A 24,516-nucleotide genomic window follows, 5' to 3' on the forward strand; every position below is an offset into this window, starting at 1 on the left:
TTGTAGTGTTATCTTGACAAACTCTCCCGAGGGTTGTGAACTCCCCATGGTACATGGTGGGCGTTGAGGGTGGCAAAGTAGGCAGCTACACAGGGCCTATTTTTTTCATTATATATTTTTATTTAAAAATACAAAATTATAATAAAGATAAGGACCCTTTTTTCTTGTTCATCCTGGGCCTTTAAGAATATTTAATTTTTCAGGACTGACCCTGCCATGGTAGCACACAATGAAGGTTTCACCAAATCACCTTATCATATAATCTATCCCAGCTCATCCACCATATCGTAAGTTTTGACAAAATAAAGGTCATGAGAAGATCCGACATGTATTAGCAACTATGTAGAGAAAATGTGTGTACATACATTGTATATTATCCACCTCATTCATGAAAAAGCAAAGATATAATGGTACAACAAAATATCATCCTTCGATCCTAAAAGGAAATTCACTATGACATTTTATCAAACATATATGATCTGAATACAATTTAAAGAGGAGAAAAAACCAACCATCAATATTTTTGCACTTTCACAAACAAATTTAATATGAAATCACTAAATCGTAATATCAACAACTCAATAAACATGGCCTTTAATTGGAAAAAAAATCATTGAAGCAACTAAACACAATGTAAATTACATACATGTTCAAGAAAAAGTAAACACATTCCACTACTAGAAAAAGCGTAATATAATACGGTTGAAAGTTTGAATATAGTACATACATAGAGGGCGTATTAGTAGAGGGGTGTATTAGATTACATGCCTAATAGAGTACGGCTATTTAACCGTACTCTATATGTATCATATCTATAGTATTACAACCATCGCATAAAAGAATCTAATATTAGCATCTAATACACCATAAACAACCATACTTTATGTCACATTCCCCATTCCTGCAATCAATTCCTGATTGCATTCCAGCCTTATTCATCATCCAATTCCACTCCATGGATGCTGTTGTGGAACACATGAATCGCCATTCCAACTGAAAAGAACTCTTCAATTTTTGCAAAGCTTTAATTCTTTTCAAAGCTTTAAATTCCAAGAAATGTTTTAAAAGTACCTTCATCAATTGAAGTATTGGTCTCAACTCTAACAATTTCAAAGATCTCTATGGTCTCTATGGCACTAATTATGGTATGACTTGTATGACTAACTTTTACAAGCTGCAAAATTATTGTCAAACTCCTCCCGCTAACATGGACTGTTATATTCAGCACAAGAGCACTATTAATATCTCCACTCATTTTGACAATATCAATCTCTTGAAACATGTTATCACCATTTATATTGATGTCAAAAACTCATTGTCCCTCCCATGCGAGTTGTGACTGAAGGATCAATCTCTACAAATTACAAAGTAGTTGATAAATTTTTCAAAGGATAATGTCTAAAAAACAAAAAGAAAAATTGAAAGTACGATACTATAAACGGTAAATTTTGAAAAAATACAATGCCTTAATAAAATCTTGCACACAAGGTGCATTAAACAAGATAACATCGGTAGCATGCTATGGTTATGGTGATAAAATTCCTTATTTCCTATATATAAAATTTGTATTTTTAGTTTTTTACTTTAATCAAAAACTATAATCTTGAGGATGTGTCTATGATCTTCCATCAAAGTAATACTCTTAAGTATAGTGTAGAAATTAAGATATCAAAATCAGATGTTTACTTTGAACACAACCATCAAAATTTTTTGCTATAATATAGATCAACTTTTGTTCACGAAATTAATAAAGTTCCTCTTTAAACGTGTATATTAATTAAAGATAGCCTTCACCCTCCAAATTTATTAAGAATATATGATATTTACTCAAAAAAAGGTATGAAATGAAACCAAATAACTAGTTAATAAGAACATCACAATAGGAGCTTTTCATGTAGAAAAAAAAACTCATGAAAATTGAAGAAGTTATCGGCTGATCTTTTTCAAAGAGCTTGTTAATTAACAAGCTTTCAATGATTTGGTGGATCCATGGGTTTTCAACCAATTGTATATAGACAACATATACAAGGGTCCCACAAATAACAAACTAAAATAACGTTTCTATTGTGGAGATAAAATGAGCTTTTTCATTTAAAGTTTTATAATGAAAAAATTCCACCAAAAAGCTCTCTTGTTATAGATGTTAGGTAAAAATTTTACCTACCTACCAACATCATTGGCTTTAACTAAAACAGAATTAACTCTGAGACAAGGCAAAGAAGCTGTTGTCTTCAACATTTTAGGAGCTTCCACTATGATGGTTGTTGACCCAATCTTTAGTAATTCAAATGCTTTTGATGTGAGCCATGTTTCTGCTGGTGGCTCTTTTGATGAACACATGATTCTATGAACAAAACTCTAATTATTTTGGATGCTCCTACACTATTCAAGAAACCATAGCCATCATTCAGTTCTAGAATGTTGAAATCAACAGTCAAATTTTAGTTATGCACTAAGATAAACAAAGTTAACTCCAAGGGGTTTATACCACATTACCAACAACAATCTCCATTTTAACATTAATCAAATCCGATAAGGATATCAAACCTAGTGGCAGATGTAACATCAATCTCATTATCCATTGAAAATCATTAGAATGAGAATACTTTCATTTGTAATCAATATAATCAATTAATATTATCTATCAGATACGTAGATTCATACCAATCTCAGGTTGGCATCAGTTTGTTCGTTTCAATTAATTATTTCAATTTATAAAAATACATAGGTTATATTCAAACCATAGTGAAAACATGTAGCTAAAACCTAAAATTTTCAACTGGTTATGTAAAATGATGTTAAGAAAATCAAAAAATTAGGAAAAAAGTCAAGAATTAACACCTTCTTTCTCTTAGAAAATCCAATTGAAGAAATGTTGCTAAAGGAGAATGGATTTGAAGCTGAGGAGATTGGAATCGTTATTGGAAGGTGCAGAGATGAAGCTGACGCCATGGGAAATAGTTACGGAAGGTTCTCCGATGAAGGCCGGAGATGAGGGTGAGGAACTTGAGCTGCAAAGAACGAACCAGAGGAAGAAACGTAAGTTTCACGCATATACAGTTCCCAATGTACTCCAATAAACGGAAATCAGATGACCAAATATGCAATAGAATGAACAGTTTGAACACTGAATTAACTCTATCAATTGCTAATGTATTGTGACATTAATTAAACAATTCATTAGAAAGAATACATGGTTGTTCAATACTAAAGACTCAACGAATTTAATCTGAAATCGATTTTGAATCGGCAATGAAGAGACACTGAATTAGTTGGATTGACGATGAGTTTTGAAGAGGTGCTCGCCGGTGAAGAGAGGCAACGAAGTATGTCGAGTGTGTGTGTGTGTGTGAGAGAGAGAGAGAGAGTTTGTGTGTGTATATATGGGTGTAAAGAAAACCCGAACCCGATCAACCCGACCCAACCCGAACCCGAACCCGAATAAGGTAATTAGGGTCGGGTTTAATAGGGTTAGAACTCTTATTCGGGTTAGTCGGGTCAACCCGAATAACCCGATTAAGAATTTATTACCAAAAATTTTTTTACTACGTTGAATGACATGAATTCAAGATCCTATGAGATTTTACAACTAATACATATTTCTTATTTAAACAAACCAGATAGTAAAATTACTATGTATAGAGATGTATAAAATGACATAACTTTCCTCTCTTTTTAATGCAATATGGTTGTGTTGTAACAGTTTTACGAATTTTATTCACTGTTTACATTACTAATATGGTAAAAGAAACTCCAAAAATTCATACCAACTTTACAATTTAAGTCCCTATACATGTAAATTATGTATTAAAATAGCACAACATAAATTCATCTTACATTTCAACCTCAACCCGAGTAACCCGAAACCCAATTAACAACCCTAATGATGAGTGTTGAGTTTATGGTGGAAAGGATTTTTCAATTCTGTCCTTTTTTTTAATGAAAAAATCAAAAATATAGTAATTATATAAAATTATTAATGTTTATTATCAGAGTCAATTGTATCTACGTAAAATTACAAATTAATTACATTTTGACAAAAAAAAAAAGATAAAACTGTCAATTATTTACCGGTCAAGATAGCTATTTCGCCTTGATATGAACTTGCTGTAAAGTTGGTTCCCTCTCTCCTATTGCATTTTATAAAAGTCTTGTAATAAGTCGTGATAAATTATCAACAATTGTTAAAGAAATGATGTATTCTAGAATAAAATGAAAACTTAAATGTAGAGTACGAAAACTATAATTTACTCAAATTAAAATAAAAATTTCCCATAACATATTATTACCTCCTCCGCAACAGATATCTATAACTTATTTTTTTCCACTGAAGTGATCTCAATCTATTGCACCATCTACATGTGATTGAGACGAAAGCAATGACAAACGTAAAATAAAAGCACGTAACACCCATGTTACTGTTTTGATGCATCATCTGGACAATATGATGACGGAGAGTGAGAAAATAGCTTTGTAGATAGCATGGACAAAACTGTCAAGGCCAAAAATTAGTGTTTCTAACTTACACCTAGAATTAAATTAATTTCTCAATAACACTACTAAAATTTGTAAAATATAATAATTTTATAAATTAAATTAATTTCTCAATAATACTACTATACCTTGTAACAAGAAAATCATTATGTGTAAAGAGAAAAGATATTCGGTAGCATTATTGAGATGGGCCTTTGAGATTTGGGTCACGCAACAGAAAGTATTGTGGGCTTTAGTACGATTTCAGTTTAAAGGGGGGCGATGAAACCCTAACTACGACACCAATGCTCCCTTTATAAACAACCTCCTCCTAGTTCCTACCATCGTCAAAGCAATTCATCTCAGTCAATGCATATTTTAGGGTTTTTAAATCCAATCAGGTATTCCCAATTCATTCTTTCTTTCTGTTTTAAGCTTTTAGATTTCAAATCCAAATGACGATTTAGGATTACATCTCACGACGGTCGTCTGAAATCACGTCTTTTTGTAGGACTGTGATAAATTGATGTATTGATCCATTTTTTCTGATGGTTTTTCTATCATCTTCTCTGTTGCTTTTTCTATTTCAAAATTTCTACATGTGAATTCGATTACTTAGGCGAGCATGGTGATGATTGTTTAATTCTACCGATAATTCATGAATGGATTTACAAACCTCCTACTCATTCTGAATGTTCGCCATTTTTGTGATTGATTTCATGTCATTACTCTTTCCAATTTCCATATATTGTGTCCGAAGCTGTAGTTAGAAGAACATGTTGATGATTGTTTAATTATTCCGAAAAATTCATGAATGGAATAACAAACCTCCTACTCATTCTGAGTGTTCTTCTTTTATTGATTAATTGCTTCTTCATGTGTTATTTCGATTTCCACACTAGAAAAAGATCCTACACTTCTTAATGTTTAGCTGTATAATTATTTCGCACGATGATGAGTATGTTGTATCGAGATCGAAAGATCTTTGATTTTTTAAATCAACAAGTCCTTTTCATCCTGAGTGCTTGAATTATTCGCGTACTATAACATTCTTATTTTCTGTTTCCTTCAATTCAAACAAGCTTTTTGTGAATTGCTTTATGAATCATATGAAATACAAAGGGTCTGAAGTTTGACTCTTTGGCTTTAACTGTAATGCCATAGTGTTGAATCCAGCACCCAAAACTAAATTCCCCCTTTTTGTTTATCAAGTTAGGATTTTTTTTCATAGCCTATCTACATTCATTAAGGGTTACATGCATTTTATGTTATAAACTTTCATATTTTCAAAGGATTTAGTAATTTGCATCGAAAATACTGATTACCAGCTCTCTTTTATTGCAATAGGTGTTGTGTATGAGCCGATGCGATATTAATTTTTTCGTATTCTGAAATTTTTTGGTTTCAATTTTATCCAAATTTTATTCAGATGCGAAGAACATTTATTTATTGTCTTCTAATTTATATTTGAAGATATGGATATGATGAATATTTCCCCAGATGATCGAATTTGAAATAACTGAGCGCAATTTTAATTTTTCTCCTTTCGGAGTAGAATTCAAGCCAGAAATCTGATCCATGTCTTCGATTATTTTTTGCTATTTGAAATCTGTTAATTTTTTAAAGAAAATTTTTATTTATTTCTCTGTTTTATTACGATGAACATAAAATTGGAAGTGATGACTATTTCCCCAGATGATCGAAGTTGATTATACTGAGCGCAATTATTAAATTCTCTTTATCGAGAGAATCCAAGCCAGAAATCTGATCCAATTTCAATTTGCTTATTTATTTCCGATTTTGTTTGTTTATTTATATAAGTTTATGATTATTATATCTATCTGCTTTTTATTTTTGAAGTATAAAAATTTGAACCAAACTACAGTTCAAGTTTTTCTTTTAAAAGCATTAAAGATTTTTAAAAAAGATTGTAATGTTTTTTTGATAACAATAAAAAGACATTTAAAATGCAATCTATTTGAAATTCAATTCAATGTTATACTTATCAATAACGAAAAAACTATGATTAAAACCTAAGAAAATCAAAAACAAAAATATATAAGATCAAAAAGTTAAAGACTTTAAAAGTTGAATATTGTATTTAAAACATAACATAAATTTAATAATATTTGAGGCATGTATTCTGCTACTTAAAGTTTGTTTGTCAAGATATGAATTTCTAAGAGTTCAGAATTTTTAAGAGGTTCTGAACTTTTAAGAAATGTTAAGATCTAAGATCTAACTTTTAAGATCTGAATTTTTATAAATGATAGTTTGGTTTGAACATTTGAATTGAGGTGTTGAATCATAAAAATGTCAATTTTGCCTTTTTATGTTATTTTTTTTTGTTGTATTTAATGTTTTTGTTTATACAGTGACCAAAACAACTTCTTGAATAAATAAAATTCTATAGTAGAGTGCTTCAGGTTTCTGATGAAAACATTTGTTTGAGAAAGTATTTTTTGTTCCGATTGATGATTGAGATTTGACACTAAATTGAGATTGCAACCAAAACTTAACAATTAATTAACAATTAACATCAATTCCCAATCGTATTGTTACAATTGATTGATGAAGAAGAATGTTGGATAAATTATAGATGTGATCAAAAAACATAAGTTGGGTTTAAATTTATTACTATGCTACATGACAATAGAAACATACATACATGACAATGAACAAAAAAACATTCATAAATATTTACAACAAAGTTCTTCAACCTAAATGTCTTTGAATTCCTCGTTAGTGGACGAGGAAATAGTCATCAGAGACCATGAGATGTGAAATCAGCACACTAGAGAAATTGCCGATTTTATCCGATTTTGAGGAGAGCATTGCAACCTTATCGTCGATTGCAACAAAAATTAAGAGAAATCAGGGACTACAGAAGAACGAAGTGAAAATGTTGTAAATGAAGTTTCCTAGCTAAAGTCTGTCAAATTTTCAAGGTAAAGTTCCTTTTAAGTTTTTGTAAGTGAGACGTTTTGGGGGTTTGGAAGGATAAACAAAGATGGTTTGAGCTAGAAAATGATAATACCCTTATCAAAGATTGACCTCAAAGATCTTTTTCAAGTTTCGATTCCATCTATGAGGCGATATAAAACAAAAAAAGATCGAAGATTTTCAAAGTTTATCGAGGATGGAGATCCAATGTTTGGATTTTGGATAGTAACCTTAAAAGTTATTTTGGAGGTGCGAAGGGTTAGTAAAAGGAATTGTATGCTAATTATTTTTTAGAGAACGAAACAAATTTGTTCGAAAAGGTAAGTCTAATTGTGGCAAATGTAAATGACGACATCGCTGAAGAATATCGTTTCTGTTTTTTCATCTTCTTAAGCCTTCTGTATACACAACTAACTATACCTAAAATATCATATAATTTTTTTTCAAATATTAATTTTCATTAATTTAAAATACCAAATTATGTGATTGTTAAATATGTGGTTGTTCAAATTTAGTAAATTCTAATGTGAATGTTAAATATGTAATTGTTCATATATTCAGTGATCAATAATGTCATAAAGTTGTACATACAAAATTTTAATGTAACGTGTGATTGTTCGTATATTTGTTCATGAATAATGTTTTATAGTAACTTAAAGTAGTTTTTCACGTTCTCACATTAAAAAGTATTTTCATTTGAACTTAACCATATATATATATATATATATATATAGAAGCGGGGGCCACCAGAGTTATCTGCGTCGAGCGTGTCGATTGAAAGAAAGAAGAGAGACAACTCAAATGTTCAATGCAGAAATAGAAAGAGTCCTGCTGAATAAGTAGAATTCTTCTAAGATCTATTGCTCAATTTTTCTGCATGCTCTGCTTCCAAAATGCAGAGACTTGCGATGACAGATCCGGGTTGGTTGGTCCGGAAAGTCATGGGAGAGGCCGGCTATATATATATATATATATATATATATATATATATATATATATATATATATATATCCTTTTTGTGATTTTAAAATATCATTTATCTAAAAAAAATTTAACATTTTCCGATCATTTTATTTTATTATATTTTATCAATTGACTATTATATCCTTGTTATAAAAATTAAGTTTAAAATATCAATTGCGTATCATTCTTGTGATCGCATCTTCACAAAGTTCTGGTAATATACTTTTTCATGTTTAGGATATCTTGTTACTTCTCAAAAATTCTCACATCATTTATCATAAGTAGAAAACTGTGAGGTGTTCCAATATGGAGATTATGCTAGTGTTCATAGGAAGTCAAACTTAGGAACAGTTCCATAATAGAAAGTCGATATTACTTAGATTCAAACCTTGAGGATGGCGGACGACGACTATTGAAATCAGATTGAGCAATTATTGTCATTAGGTTACAACACCAATTTGTGTGTTAAACTAGTTCACGAACATCTCATTTACAAACCAATCAATAGTTCCAGTCTAAAGGATTACAGTTAAATTATGTGCATAGAACACCAAAATATAAACATATAACAACAATCAATCCAAATGATAAAACTTAATCTGCAAATTGTTATTTAAAAACAAAACCCAGATGAGGATGACCTCAATTGTTGAAAATCAAACAATATTTGAGATGATCATCCCTTTAATCAAAAAAGAAGCCACCACTGTTAGGATATACGATATAGTGAAGTGTGGGTGGGGGTGGTGGTAGGGAGGCAAATGTATACCGGTTAAATACAGAGAGAGGTGGACATAACGTAAGCATGGAGATTGAAAAGATTAGTGGCGATCGAACTATGAAAGACATGGTAATGAAGAAGATTAATTTGGGAAAAATGAGAAGGTGTTTCAGTCATTCTATATCTTTCTTATATTTAGAATAGTTATAAATAAAAAAAAATGATTATCAAAACGTTTAAAAATATTAAAAAATAAAATTTAGGCAAATATGATATTTTAAAAGCTTATAAAGGATAAATATGATATTTAAAGATTAGTTTGGGTAAATATGATATTTAACATTTGTCAAGTTTTGACATGTCTAAAACGTTGATGATTTGTGTTTTCATATTGCTCCATGGCCACATTAACCGGATCGATATCGGTTTCGTACTTTGTTTATAACAAAATTGTAAATTATATTCAACTCAGAACATTTTGCCCTAATATCGCGTCACTTCGAGCATATTTCATCAACATTTTGAATTGCACAATTCATTAAACCGTAGAAAACACTTTCAACATTTCTCCAAAAAGAACCGGAAGTGTCTTCTTCCGAAATCGTCATCCATGTTTGTGCTAATTTATCTTCTTCATCTTCTGACCATTTCTTATTTTTGGGAGGCACGGTTTTCAAAAGATCAAACAACAAAAATATATGATGACTATGAGTGGTAGTATTTATAGATAAATATTAAAGAAATTGAAAAATAACCGTTAGGAAGGAGGAAGAAAATGTCAAAAGAGATTTAATGCAAGAAATGAATTCATTGATCGTTTGAAATCGTTGTCCGGAGCAGTAAGGGTCACACTCACCACGAACCACGAGGATAGTTTGCACGGTCGTGGGTCATGGCCACCATGACCCACTTCGTGGCCACCATATCGGATGGTCTTATAGATTCATTATTAATTTGGGTTTTTACTTTTATGTTCATATTTTAACGGAGTGGTTTTATTTATTTATTTATTTATTATTATTATTATTATTTGTCTATGGTATTGCCGCCGGAGACATGATTGCGTAGGAAAGGAAGAACATGGTGACAAAAGGGTGGATTAGGTGGAATATGTAAAGTTGATGTTTGATTTCGATTTTCACATAGCCAAAGAATCGTACTATGTTTAATGTTTTTTCGTATCATAATTTCGCACACGATGAGTGTGTTGTATTGATTTTTTCTTTATATGAACAACCCTTTTCCATCTTGAGTGCTTTAATTATGGGAAATCTCCGGAAAAGTCCTAATATTTTACCCTAATTTACGAAAAAGTCTCAAACTAAAATTTGTTTATGAAAAAAATCATAATTACCGGTAAAAATGAGGATTTGACACTATTTTCCCGGTTTACCCGTTTCATTACTTAACCGGTTTTAATAAAGTTCTATTATTTTACCATAATTTACGAATAAGTCCCAAATTATGGTAAAATAATAGGACTTTAATGAAAATTATGGTAAAATAATGAGACTTTAATGTTTTCGTGTAAATAATGAAACCGGTAAACCGAGAAAATAGGGCTAAATCGTTATTTTTACCGGTTTTTGATACTTTTTCATAAACCAATTTTAGTTTGGGACTTTTTCGTAAATTAAGGTAAAATATTGGGACTTTTCCGGAGATTCCCCTTCAATTATCAACTTAATAACACATTTTTACTTTCTGTTTTCGTCAATTACAAACAAGATTTTCTTCAAATACAAACAAGTTTTTTTTATTAATGATTATCATATGAAATACAACGAGTATGATTTGAATCTTTGGCTTTAACGTTAATGTCATAGTGTTGAAACTAGCACCAAAAACAAGTTAATATTAGATTACCTAGATTTTTCAAGATATTGTTATAAAATTTACTATTTTTTTAACGGTGATTTTTTCTTAATTTTATAAACTTACGATTGGATGTTATGATTACTTCCCTAGATGATCGGAGTTGATTAATTTTTTTAGAAAATAAACCGATTAGCAAGAAACAAGCCAAACAAAAACATCAAGAAATAAGAAACAAGGGGTTTTGGAGTCAACCCATCCAGTATTACACCTAGGGATGAGCAAATGAACCGACCCAGCTGGAACCGGCCCGAATCGGACCCGACCTTGGAACCGAAGTTGGCCGAATTTAAGAACCGAACTGGACTGCTGGAACCGGTTCAAGTTTTTGCCCGGTCTTGGATGTATTATTATTTTAGGAACATGCACATAAACAAACGATTGCCAAATAATATATGAAAAACTACAAGTTTGATATTATAAAAACTAAGTCGGTTTTTCTCTTTCAAACAACCATTGCACCATCGTTAACTATCCAACATTCAAAATATACTTTCAAGTTTCCTAACAATTAAAAAAAAGTCTAATTTATATGTGGATTCCAACATCTATTTGGTATTTTGACTAATTTTTTTGATTTCTTCCCGGTTAGCTTCAAGTTGTAACAATGTCTATATAATACAAAAGAAAAATGTTATTACTTAATAAACTTTAACAATTACTAATAAGACGTTAAAAATAAAATGTAACAAGTATTAGTGTATTACCAACAACAAGGTCATCGTTAGCTAACACATCATGCACTTAGTCATAGGCAAACTACTTTCTTAGCCAATTTTGAGTGCATATCAATGCCTCCATAATCAAAAGGGATACATTAGTACGGTAGTCGGTAATTACTCGACGACCGTTATTGAATGTGGATTCGGATGCTATGGTGGAAATTTGCATCCCCAAAATATCTATTAGGAAACAAATTAGTGTATAATACATGACATGAATTTCTAAAATAAATATGAAAAGTTAAAGTAAAAGAAGGTCGATACCTCTTGCCATTCGAGCAAATCGGGTAGGGGTGAACAAAAACCAGACCAATAAAAGAAAAACCACAATAAACCGCAACCGAAAAACCGAAACCGACGCAAAACCGATGGTGCGGATTTTATTTTTTTGAAAAACCAAATTTATTGGTGCAGTGCGGTTTTTATCTAAAAACCAGACCACCAAAACCGAACCGCACCGCAAACTTATTAACAATAAAATAAATCACTAATTTATATTATACATGTAACATCCTGTTTCGGATCGCCCGTGATTAGGATTCGCGGGCTGCAACCCGGGCATGAGGAAGCCTCGGGGATGCGACGAGTTTCTAGAAGCGTAGGGCTTCTCGTCACCTTTCCATGGATATGAGGTTTATTGGAAACGGAGTTATATCGAGGACTCTATGGAAGTTTGAAGTTTTGTCAAGAAAGGTCCCTTATTTGAGAAAGGTGGCAGCTGAGTACGCTAGGCGTACGTGTGAGTACGCTTAGCATACTCATGTGTGTGACTTTTAAGCGGAGCCACCTAGTACACTGGGCATACCAGAGGGTACGTTGGACGTACTAGGCACATAGTGAAAACCCTAAATGAGGGGGTGTCCCTATAAAAAGAATAAGATGGCCTAATTCCTGGCCACCATCCTCAGATAATCAACCCTCTCAAACCCTAATCCTCGTTCTTGAGCTTGTGTGTGTCCATTTGAGAGCATTTAAGTGATAATGTGTGTTCTTGAAGTGAAGAAGGAGCTTTGAAGAAGAAGCAGTGGGAGTCCAGGCTATAGATCTGAGCATATCTGTGTTGGGAGCTTCATTTGGAGGTATAAAGCTCAAAGATTTCTCACTCTTTTGTTTTGTGCATCATGTTAGACCATTTTAGGTTTTTGGTCCTAAAGTTGCATGCTTTATGAGAAAATGAGCTCCAGAGATCATGAGCAGCTTCTTTGAGTGTCTTTAGGAGTATAGTGTCATAAAAATCGAGACTTGGATGTTTGAATCAACCCATGCATGAGATATGAACATTTAGAGATAAGAGAATGAGAGTTTTGGGTGTTTGTGACTTTATCAGCCATGCAAAGGCTTAAAGTCACAAACTTTATGGAGTAAGCGCCTTTAGGGAGTCCAGATCTGTGATATGAGCTAAGGTCTTAACAGGTTAAGACCAAGAAAGTGAGAAAATCCATACTAGGCGTACGCCGAGCGTTATCCTAGTACGCCCCGTGTACTGGGTTGGTGTCCCCGATCAGATTTCGTCCATGCTTGTGTACGCTGAGCGTACCAAGGGAGGTAAGCCCCGCGTAACCTCGACGTGGACTTTTTGGGCTAAATCTTATTTTGGGCCTTAAGGGTTGGGCCTGGATCTTTGGGCTTGTGTACTAAAGCTTTTTTGCAGAGAAATATTATATATATGCCTTGGACCCTTGTGTTGGGCTTGTCTCTTGGACTTGAGAGTTGGGCCTTAGGAGAGCTCATTCATTATTGGGCCTTGGTGAGCCTAATGTGTTTTAGGTTATTGGTGGGCTAGTTTGTGGACTACAGTAACACTCTAAAAATTCCAACCAATTAAAATTTTTCAAAACATCCCAATTTCATAAAGTTATTACAAAAAGGTTTTCAATACAATTATTTATCAGAGTCTTCCCAGAACCATATCATAAAACATAATCATGAGGAGCGGTACGATCACGCATTTGCCTTGCCACGGTCTCCTGAAGTACCTGAAACATTTAAACCACAATTGTAAGCCCAAAAGCTTAGTGAGATACCCCCAAAATACCAACACCATACAAACATAACCATATCATATAACCGATACAGAACAGCCATGCACTTCGGGTCTACTGTGTGACTAGTCCGCCGCACCAACCTACAGTCCACCTGGTCCACCCTCCGAGTCTACCATATACATCGAGTCTACAGTGTGATTGGTCCGCCCGCACCGGGCCTTCAATCCACCTGGTCCACTCTCTAAGTCTACAGTATGACTGGTCCGCCCGTACCGGGCCTTCAGTCGGCCTGGTCCACTCACCGAGCCTCGACACGTCTGGTCCGCCCTTATTTGATTATGGTGCCTCAGAATCTACTGTGTCTCGTGAATATGCGCATTCCTTTCAAATTGCTTGTTATGCACTCGCGCAACCATTTCACATAGATACCGTGGGAAATATATCATTACTTGCTGATAAAATATATATATGAATTGTGTCATAGAAATCGCAGGCTATAATTTTCTTTCTAATCTGGTTCCTATCTCCTTGCCCAACTTTGATATTATTTTCGGCATGGATTGGTTGTCAAAGAACCATGCAGAACTCTTGTGCTATGACAAGATAGTACGTATTCCCATTGAAGGGGAGAATCCTATATATGTCTACGGTGAACAAATAATCTTAAAAATAATCTCTTTCCTCAAAGCTCGTAAATTCATATCAAAAGGATGTTCTATTTATCTGGCCTATACCGTCGATATCTCAAAAAAAGGAAAAGAAAATGGTAGATGATGTTCCCATTGTTAACGAATATCCTGATGTTTTCCCCGATGATTTGTCTGGACTTCCTCCAGATAGGCAAGTAGAATTCCGAATTGATCTTGTGTCTGGTGCTGCTCCGATTGCAAAGACTCATTATCGCCTTGCGCCAGCTGATATGAAGGAAATGATGATCCAACTGCAGGAATTAATTGACAAAGGCTTTATTCGACCAAGTACTTCTCCTTTGGGTGCTCTAGTGTTGTTTTTCAAGAAGAAAGATGGTTTGATGCGAATGTGTATTGATTACCGTGAGCTAAATAAAGTAACTATCAAGAACAAATACCCACTACCTCACATTGACGATTTGTTTGATCAAATTCAGGGTGTTAGCTATTTCTCGAAAATTGATTTGAGATCTGGTTATCATTAGTTGAAAGTACATGAATAGGATGTACTGAAGACTGCTTTTCGTACTCGATATGGGCATTATGAATTCATTGTCATGTTGTTTGGTCTGACAAATGCTCCTGCTGTATTTATGGATATGATGAATCCCGTATGTCGTCCGATGCTCGATAAATCTGTCACCGTATTCATTGATGATATTCTAATCTATTATAAGTCTGAAACTGGTCATGCCATTCATATTCACGAAGTATTAGAACTTCTTCGAAAGGATAAACTATATGCTAAATTCTCGAAATGTGAATTTTGGCTTCGCCAAGTTCAATTTCACGGCCATGTGATTTCTGGTGATGGTATATCCGTAGATCCTACCAAAATCGAATCCATTCAGAATTGGGAAGCGCCCCGTAATGCTTCTGAAATTCGTAGTTTCTTGGGTCTCATGGGATATTACCGGAGATTCATTATAGATTTTTCGCGTATAGCCGTACCTCTCACGAGCCTTACACGAAAGGAAGTAAAGTTCGAATGGGGTGAAGCCCAAGAAAAAGCTTTCTCAACTCTAAAATATCTTTTGACACATGCTCCGATCTTATCACTTCCAGAAGGTGATAATGATTTTTCTGTGTAAAGCGACGCTTCAAGATTGGGACTCGGTTGTATGTTGATGCAACGTGGTAAAGTGATAGCCTATGCCTCGAGACAATTGAAAGATTATGAAAGGAATTATTCCACCCATGACCTCGAACTCGCTGCAGTGGTATCTGCCTTAAAACTTTGGAGACATTATCTTTTTGGTACAAAATGCCAATTGTTTACCGACCACAAAAGTCTCAAGTACATATTCAGTCAGCAAACTTTGAATATGAGACAACAACGAGCCATGGAGCTAATCAAAGACTATGACTGTGAAATCCTGTATCATCCTGGAAAGGCCAATGTAGTTGTCGATGCACTTAGCAGAAAAGTTTATCATAATAGTGTGTGCTATGCTATTACCCATACTACCGTAAAATTCACTATTCTTGATGAACTAAAGAAATAGAAAGAAGAAGCCTTAAAGCCAGAAAATGTGAAGAAGGAAGGGATGGTACATTATACTGATGTTTTACTTGATGATCCACGAGGATTGAAGGTATTCAAGAATCGGCTATGGATTCCAAAGATTGGTGGATTAAGACAAAAGATTTTAGATGAAGCCCATAAGTCTAAGCTGTCAATACATCCTGGTACAAGTAAAATGTACTATGATATAAAAGCTGATTATTGGTGGCCTGGATTAAAGAGAGACATTGGAAGATATATGCAAGAATTCTTAGTATGCTTACAAGCAAAAAAAGAGCACCAAAAGCCTTACGGAACTCCATAAAGTCTTAGTGCTCCTGTGTGGAAATCGGAAGAGTTGTCCATGGATTTTATTATGTAACATCTCCCTCTGGCACGTATCACAATATTGTCAGCTTTGGGCCACTCGGCACGAAGACTTCCCAGGGGGTCACCCATCCCGGTACTACTCTCTCCCGAGCACACTTAACTGCAGAGTTCTTATGGGATCTACTGCCCTCACGACTTTAAAACGCGTTGTGACAAGGAAGGTATCCACACCCCTTATAAGGAATGTTTAGTTCTCCTTCCAAGCCGATGTGGGATCAGGTCTAACCCACTTTCATCCCCAAAAATCACGCCAGAAAAGACCGATTTTGTTTATGCTTTGTTTAAAAATCAGAGTAACATTTTAAATAAAAGTGTTGCGGAATTTGTCCCAAAAAAAATATGATAGAGATTTATCAAAAGCATTTCCGTAGAAATGTATTTCATTAAAAAGAATCAGGATGTCATGTTCGATATAGATCATAAGCATAAACAATACAACATAGGCCTTACTACATTATTCCGTATTTACAGGCCTAAAATCCATTAATCTCTCATTCCAAGATATCACATCTATGCTCATGCGCCACTACCTGTAATATAAGAAACTGAGTGGGTCAGGCTTGGGAGCCTAGTGAGCACATAGGGTTTTCAACCCACAATAAATAAGTTTATTAATTTCCTCAACCAACAATAACCCGATTACCCGTTCCCGTTATCCTCACATTACGTCCCTAAGCATCTATCATAAGGGACCTATCCTAAGGATTATCATCGGGACGGACACTACTGCTAAGGGGATTCCTCAGCAATAAATGTCCTTAAGGCAACCATGTGGGGGATGGAGTACATCTGGTGAGCACACAGTTCAAACAAACACAATTCAATACCGGTTGGAGTTTGTGTAACATCGGTCTCCATCATTTGCCTCAAAGTTCTTTCGGGAACTTCTCCTCCGTCCGCCATTGCAATTGGTTCAATAATGGGTGGATTTTGTTGTAGGGGTGGTGTTTCGGGAATTTCTTGGCGAGGGTCAGGACTAGAATTGGGTTCTATATCACTTAATGAAGCGGTTTCAACCTCCGGGTCCCCGTGGGGGTTAGAAGTTTGACCACGTTCAACTCGTTTTTCCTTCGCCAAACGCCTTGCTTCTTTTTCGATTTTCCGGATTGTAAATCAAGTCACCTGTACGCTGAGATCTGGGCATAGAGAAACAAATTGATTAAAAATAAACCAATCCCCGGCAACGACGCCAAAAATTTGGTGGTTGTCGAGACCAACACAAATAATAACCCTAAATATTACACACTAAAATAGTGTATAGTGGTAAAGGGATCGAATCCACGGAGATTGGTTCAATTTATAACTCTATGAAAAATCTCTTTGTAAAAATACTTGTAAAATGACAATAAAAATAAAATGGGGGGGGGGGGGGGGGTTGGTGTTTTGAAATACTTGAAACAAACTAGAGTTAACTATGATTTAAATAGACAAATGCAACAAAAATAAGAGTTTGATGTAAAATCAATAAAGGAGAGATGGTTGACTTAAAGTTTCCTCACTTTGACTTTTGATGAACATATCATTAGAATCCAATGGTGCAATACTTTGATTTAAATCCTTAATTTGGCTATAGCAATCCAAGGAGCTTGAGATTACCTAGACTTTTCTTAATTGTTGAAATGGCTAGAGAAGCTCATAACAATTTCCTTAGTCGAAGTCACTAATTCCAAATAGCATGTAATTAGTAAAAGTCAACTAGCATTAAGAACCAAAAAGTCACCAAATCCAAGAGGGGTCAAATGCTTTCACCACCATGTTGGAGGAAATGTTTTTATGATTGTGTGAAGCAAAAACAACACAAAAATCATTTGTTGCTTGCTAATTTGAGGATCATTTACTTAATCAAGAAATTAGCCAACTAATCACCACAAACATATTTAAACTCATGAATAAAAACATACTAGTAGTGATAATATGATAAAACACAAAACAATTCCATAAAGATTTAAGATCAAGTTCTTGGATTCTTCAACATCCAACAAAAGTTCAAAAGATTCAACAAAAAGTCAACCAAGATTTGCTTAGCCAAGCATGGCTAAACTCAAATCAACAAAGTTAGATGAGATTGTACCAAACACTTGACAAGATTCAAGAGATGAAAAGAAGATATTCTTCAAGTGTTATTGGCCTCCAAAAGTGCTCCAAACTCCAGAGAGAAAGTCTCCAAATCGGACCTTCAAGATAAGGCTAAAGAGGCACACCAAACTTCCCAAAATAGAGCTCTTAGCAAAATCCCGAAATTGCCCTAGTTAGGAACCCACGTGGGCCGTGGGGCATCTTACGCGGGCCGCGGGCTCTGACGGGTAATTTTGGGCTTCTTCAAGTTTTGGGCCCCCACAGCTAATCCATTGGCCAAGTTCGAATCCAATCAACTCCTAGCCCATTTTTCTTCAATATATCTTCAATTAAAGCCCAATCTGTCTATCCACATCACTCTAAACTTCCGCAAACTCCCAAATATTGATCTTGCACACTCAAGAATTCTCCCACGTCTTTCAAATTCCAAGTCTTCAAGCAATTGACAGGTCCACCCCATGAGTCACCTTCATAGCCATCAAGCACGAAATCCCCAATTCCTTTCAAGACCAATCGCCTCCCAAGAGTGCCGCCCCGCTAGTTTCCAAGAAAATCTGCAATAATGCTCAAGAAACTAGAAAGTACCCCGAAATGGTCATAAAAATAACAAAAGGGAAAATATGCATGGAAGTTAACTAAAATGCGAATGAAATGTACTAAAATAAACTATAAAAAGAAGTAAATAAAATGAAGCTATCACCATCCTCACTCCTGATTCCTTGCATCGTCAGCTGCTTCGTCTAGGATCATATGGAATGCTCTTGCCTTTGGTTTTGGCGGAATGTTTGGTCTTGCCGCCTATTTCTTTTTTCGGGCAATCCTTGGCAACATGCCCTTCTTCACGGCATTCATAACACACCCTTTTGCTGGCGGTGCACTCGTTGGTGTAATGTATGGTCTTCCCACACTTGTAGCAAATCACTTCTTCACTACATTTCCCAAAGTGATTCTTCTTGCACTTCTCGCACCATTTCACTTTGTTTCCTCCTCCGCTAAACTCCTTTGAACCAGACTTGATCTTCTTATTGGGCCTCGTAGACTCCTCAAACTTCCTTTTTTCGCCAACCTCAATCTTGTTGGCAGCTCTTCCCTTAATCATATCTTCCACAGACTTGGCGGCCCAGATAGTTGCCTCTAGAGTAGGTGTCTGGCATACTGGCACCGCGTACTCCCATGGAAGTCCCTTTGCGTACTTGTCGATTTTCGTCAGCTCATCCGGAACAAGGCGCAAGGCGAACTCCATCTTCTCTGTGAAGTTGTTGGTGTATTCATCAATTGACATGCTTCCTTTCTTCAAGGTCAGGAACTGGTTCTCTAGCTCGAGTAAGTTTTGAGCTGAGCAGTACTTTCGTTTAAATTGTACCAGAAACTCTGCCCATGCCAGTTGCAGGGGCTCATTGGGGCTCAAAGTCTTCCCTAGGGTATTCCACCAGCGAACAACGCCTCCTCTGAATTGACGTACTGCAAACGTGGTTTGTAGCTTGCCTTTGCAACCAGATGTCATGAAGGCCAATTCCATCTCTGAGATCCAATCCATGACCCCGATCGGATCTTCCTTCCCAGTGAAAGTCGATGACTTGCAAGTTAGAAAATCTTTGTACTTGCATCCATTCCTCTCGACTCCTTCATCATGATTGTTCCTCCTAATCACCGGGGGATCAGCTTGACCAACGGTCCTGCTGTCGTTCCCTTCCTCAGACTGCCCGTCATTTAGCTCGGGCTGTGCATCGTAATTTCCTCTCGAGCTTGTTGAAGTAAACGCCTTGTTTCCTCCATTTGACGACCCAACATCATCTGGATCAATGCTTGCACTCCGACCATCGTGATTGGCTCGGGTGCAACTTCTACTACGACTGGTATTTGTTGTATCACTGGGGGCTGATCTCGGTTCCCATTTGCGTTCACGTTTCCGCTACGGGTCCTTGCCATCTTGATTTATACACCGAATAAGGTGAATCTAGATCTTTATTTAGGATTGACGTTTAAATCATCCTTATCAATCCGAAACATTTATATGCTAGTTCTAATATCGTAGTTAAACGCTTAGAATCCTAAACACATAAGGTTTCCAAATCCGGTCGGCAACAGACCATAGATCCGAACAAATAATAGCATGTCAGGCACAAAGTATTTTAGGCATAATTCCTAAAATAAGCTAGTGCTCACACCTCACAATCATCGCTTAGCATTCTAAGTTTAAGTCTAGAAATCCTACAAATTCCTAGTTCGCTTAAACTAATGCTCTGATACCAACTGTGACATCCCCAAAAATCACGGCCAGAAAAGACCGATTTTGTTTATGCTTTGTTTAAAAATCAGAGTAACATTTTAAATAAAAGTGTTGCGGAATTTGTCCCAAAACAAAATATGATAGAGATTTATCAAAAGCATTTCCGTAGAAATGTATTTCATTAAAAAGACTCGGGATGTCATGTTCGATACAGATCATAAGCATAAACAATACAACATAGGCCTTACTACATTATTCCGTATTTACAGGCCTAACATCCATTAATCTCTCATTCCAAGATATCACATCTATGCTCATGCGCCACTACCTGTAATACAAGAAACTGAGTGGGTCAGGCTTGGGAGCCTGGTGAGCACATAGGGTTTTCAACCCACAATAAATAAGTTTATTAATTTCCTCAACCAACAATAACCCGATTACCCGTTCCCGTTATCTTCACATTACGTCCCTAAGCATCTATCATAAGGGACCTATCCTAAGGATTATCATCGGGACGGACACTACTGCTAAGGAGATTCCTCAGCAATAAATGTCCTTAAGGCAACCATGTGGGGGATGGAGTACATCTGGTGAGCACACAATTCAAACAAACACAGTTCAAATAAACACCTACAGGTTACGAGCCTGCTAGTGTTCCACTGGACTGTCTAAAATAGTCTGTGGTCGTCATCTATACTCCGCTAGATGACTGGATCATCAATAACATCTATAACGAGGCCTCTCATTATTTTATTTTGTCACACAGCAACTATTACATCTACCCATGTTTTACCCAACACATTTTGTAGATATAAAATACATATACAGTTTAAATCATTGAAAACATGTATAAAACGTTCATCCAGCATAGATAGCAAGTATTCAGATAATATGCACACATAGCACGTAATTTATATAAAATACTTCATATCTATGTGTAAGCTGAAAGTAACTATGCACTCACTTGAAAAGGTGGTGAATCCGAACTCGGACAGCGCTTCGCTTCTTAAAAATAATTTCCTTCGACGAAACCTAGTATCATTACCACTAGAGTTTAGTCTATTATTCGCCGAGACTAATTAATAGTCTAGCTATTATTACTATTATATAAGCGTCAAACAATACTTATATAGCCCATAATAATAGCCTAAGTACTTATTATAAGTTCCTAATAACGTTACTATAATTAAATAAACGATATATTAAAAATAGCGTAAGCGTAGCTCACTTACAACGGGTTTTATAGAAAACCGGGCTTTGCTTGGAGCAGCATTCCCGAGCCGAAAAGCTCTTCATCTCGGAGCCTCCGAGCACTCCGGGGCTTCCGCCTCGTGCTAGGGAGGTTCCCTAGGCTTTTCGGGGGGTTTCGGGGTTAGAGAGAGGTTCTAGAGAGAGAGTAAAGAGAAGAAAGAATGAGAAATGTGTGAAGAAAATGAGGGTGGGAGAGGTTCTATTTATAGGGTGAAAATTGGCTGAACTTGGTGCCACATATCACCATCTAGTGGCAAGACTTGGGGAGAAAGCAATGGCCAAGATTGTGCCACATCACCCATTTTCGCACAGCACACTTCCGACTTCTAAAATCCGTAACTTTCACATACGACCTCCGTTTTTGACGTTCTTTATATCCACGCTTAGGTAAAAATAATATCTACGACTTTCATTTTTACTCCGTCGGCTAATTCTCGACCGATCTTAAATTTAACAGTACAAGGAGATTATACCGTTAAACGTCCGCGTAAAATTCATAACTTCTACATACAGACTCTGTTTTCTTCTGTCTTTTTACCGTTGAGTTCCTATTAATGAGATCTTCAACTCTCATTTAGGTCGCGTAAGTCAAAAACCGCTCGAACTAAAATTCGAGTTTCGGGTCGTGCACTGCTAAGCCGAATCTTAGAAAAATCATAACTTCCTCATACGAAGTCGGATTTGGGCGTTCTTTTTATGGATGTTATCGATTTAACATATACTACAACTTTAGTTTAGATCACTAAGGCTAAAAAGTCCTCCATCGTAAATTCACTATTTATGTCTCCCAATGCCGTGCCGGTTTTGCCGTAAAACTTCGACGGGTCATAACTTCTTCGTTATAACTCGGATTTCGACGCTCTTTATATGTACGGAAACCTTGTAACATATACTAAAACTTGGTTGAGATTATTTATTCTTAATAATCTTTTGTCGAAAAGTCATTTTCGACCCCTATTGCCTCTAAATTGACTAGCCAGGATCTACGGGCGTTTGGTGGTAACTGGGACAAATACTTACCTTTTGTTCCGTGCATGTGTCTTGCAATTTGGTGGTAACTGGGACAAATACTTACCTTTTGTTGAATTTTCATATAATAACAGTTACCACGCTTCAATCAAAATGCCACCATATGATGCACTATATGGATGTAGATGCCGTACTCCATTATGTTGGCGTGAAATAGGACAGAAAATCCTTGGAGGCCCTGAGATAATTCAAGACACCGTTGAAAAGATTCAAATTGTACGAGAAAAAATGAAAGCGACCCAGGATCGACAGAAGTCCTATGCATAGAATTCCAGGTGGGTGATTTCGTAATGCTGAAGGTATCCCCGTGGAAATGCATTATGCGATTTAGGAAGAAAGGAAAACTAAGTCCTAGATTTGTTGGTCCTTTCAAAATCACCCAGAGGATCGACAAACAAGCATACCACTTGGAGTTACCGGAAGATTTGGCAGGTATTCATGATGTGTTTCATGTGAGTTATCTGCGTAAATGTTTAAGCATATATGATGAAGTGGTTCCGTTATCCGAGGTGAAACTGGATAACAAGTTAACATATGTAGAAGAGCCTGAAGAGATCGTAAACGAAAGAACGATTAATCTACATAATAAAGAAGTGGAGTTGGTGTTTGTCAAGTGGAAACACTATCGAGGCCCAATATACTTGGGAAAATAAGAATGAAATAAGAGCGAAATATCCCCATTTGTTTAAATCGTTGTAATTTCGGGGACGAAATCCTCAAAAAGAGGAGGTATTTGTAATATACACATTTAGTTATCGTGTTATGTAATTTAAAAAAAATGAATAATATTATGAAATATTATATGAATTTGAGCGTTGAGTTCTAACATATAGTTTTTACTAGAAATGAAGTAAAACTATGTTTAGAATCACTCGGAAAATATTGTAAGTCTTATGAGATTCCAATTAAAAGTCAAATATTGAAATTTAACGAAAATATAAAAATTTGAAATAAGTATAATTTTATTATTGAAAGTTGTAAATAATTTCGTTAGAAACATTTAGGCGAAAACCTCATCGAAATCCGAGTTATAATGAAGAAGTTATGACTAATTAAAGTTTCGCGACAGAACCGACACGACGCCATATAACGTAAAAAGTGAGTTTTCGATAAACTACTTTTTAGCCCTTACGATCTAAATGAAAGTTGTAGTATTCGTTAAACCGAAAATTTTCATAAAAAGAACGTCCAAATCTGACTTCATATGAGGAAGTTATGATTTTTCTAAATTTCGGAATAGCAGTAGACAACTAAAAACTCGAAATAAAAGTCGATTGATTTTTAGCCGACGCAACCTAAACGAGAATCGAAGGTCTCATCAATAGTAGTACAACGGTAAAACTACAGACGAAAACGGACATCAGATGAAGAAGTTATGAATTTTTAACGGACTTTTCCTGTCCCGGAGTCTAAACAAAATTTGTAGAGTATAATCTCACCTACATGTGGATATAAAGAACGTCAAAAACGAAGCTCGTACGCAAAAGATATGAATTTTTGAAGTTTTTAAATAAAAATAAATGAAAATTCGAAAACTTATCCGAGGAGGTACGCCCCGCGTAGAGGCTTACGCCCAACATTCACATGGCAGGACCTCAGATTTGACCACGTCTCCGGTCTTTGCATGATGGCCACGTAGCAGACATGTCCAAGCCACATGCCCTC

General features: G+C 35.4%; 1 long non-coding RNA gene and 5 other non-coding genes across 6 annotated transcripts; all 6 read left to right on the plus strand.

Annotated features, from left to right (window-relative positions):
• The first annotated feature begins 4,740 nt into the window (after positions 1 to 4,740).
• Positions 4,741 to 7,800, plus strand: LOC145086109 (uncharacterized). The gene is made up of 2 exons (XR_013700300.1): positions 4,741 to 4,874; positions 5,821 to 7,800. It is a non-coding gene; the product is annotated as an uncharacterized LOC145086109 (long non-coding RNA).
• Positions 4,922 to 5,027, plus strand: LOC145090974 (small nucleolar RNA Z161/Z228). Its single transcript, XR_013701893.1, has one exon. It is a non-coding gene; the product is annotated as a small nucleolar RNA Z161/Z228 (small nucleolar RNA).
• On the plus strand, positions 5,094 to 5,165 carry LOC145090940 (small nucleolar RNA Z105). Its single transcript, XR_013701861.1, has one exon. It is a non-coding gene; the product is annotated as a small nucleolar RNA Z105 (small nucleolar RNA).
• Positions 5,245 to 5,317, plus strand: LOC145090941 (small nucleolar RNA Z105). Its single transcript, XR_013701862.1, has one exon. It is a non-coding gene; the product is annotated as a small nucleolar RNA Z105 (small nucleolar RNA).
• Positions 5,949 to 6,053, plus strand: LOC145090945 (small nucleolar RNA Z103). The gene has a single exon (XR_013701866.1). It is a non-coding gene; the product is annotated as a small nucleolar RNA Z103 (small nucleolar RNA).
• On the plus strand, positions 6,144 to 6,246 carry LOC145090944 (small nucleolar RNA Z103). Its single transcript, XR_013701865.1, has one exon. It is a non-coding gene; the product is annotated as a small nucleolar RNA Z103 (small nucleolar RNA).
• Positions 7,801 to 24,516: the final 16,716 nt, after the last annotated feature.

The sequence above is a fragment of the Lactuca serriola genome, chromosome 2 (genome assembly GCF_051521515.1).
Source record: "Lactuca serriola cultivar US96UC23 chromosome 2, Lser_US96UC23_V15, whole genome shotgun sequence".
In the NCBI taxonomy this organism is placed as follows: Eukaryota; Viridiplantae; Streptophyta; class Magnoliopsida; order Asterales; family Asteraceae; genus Lactuca; species Lactuca serriola.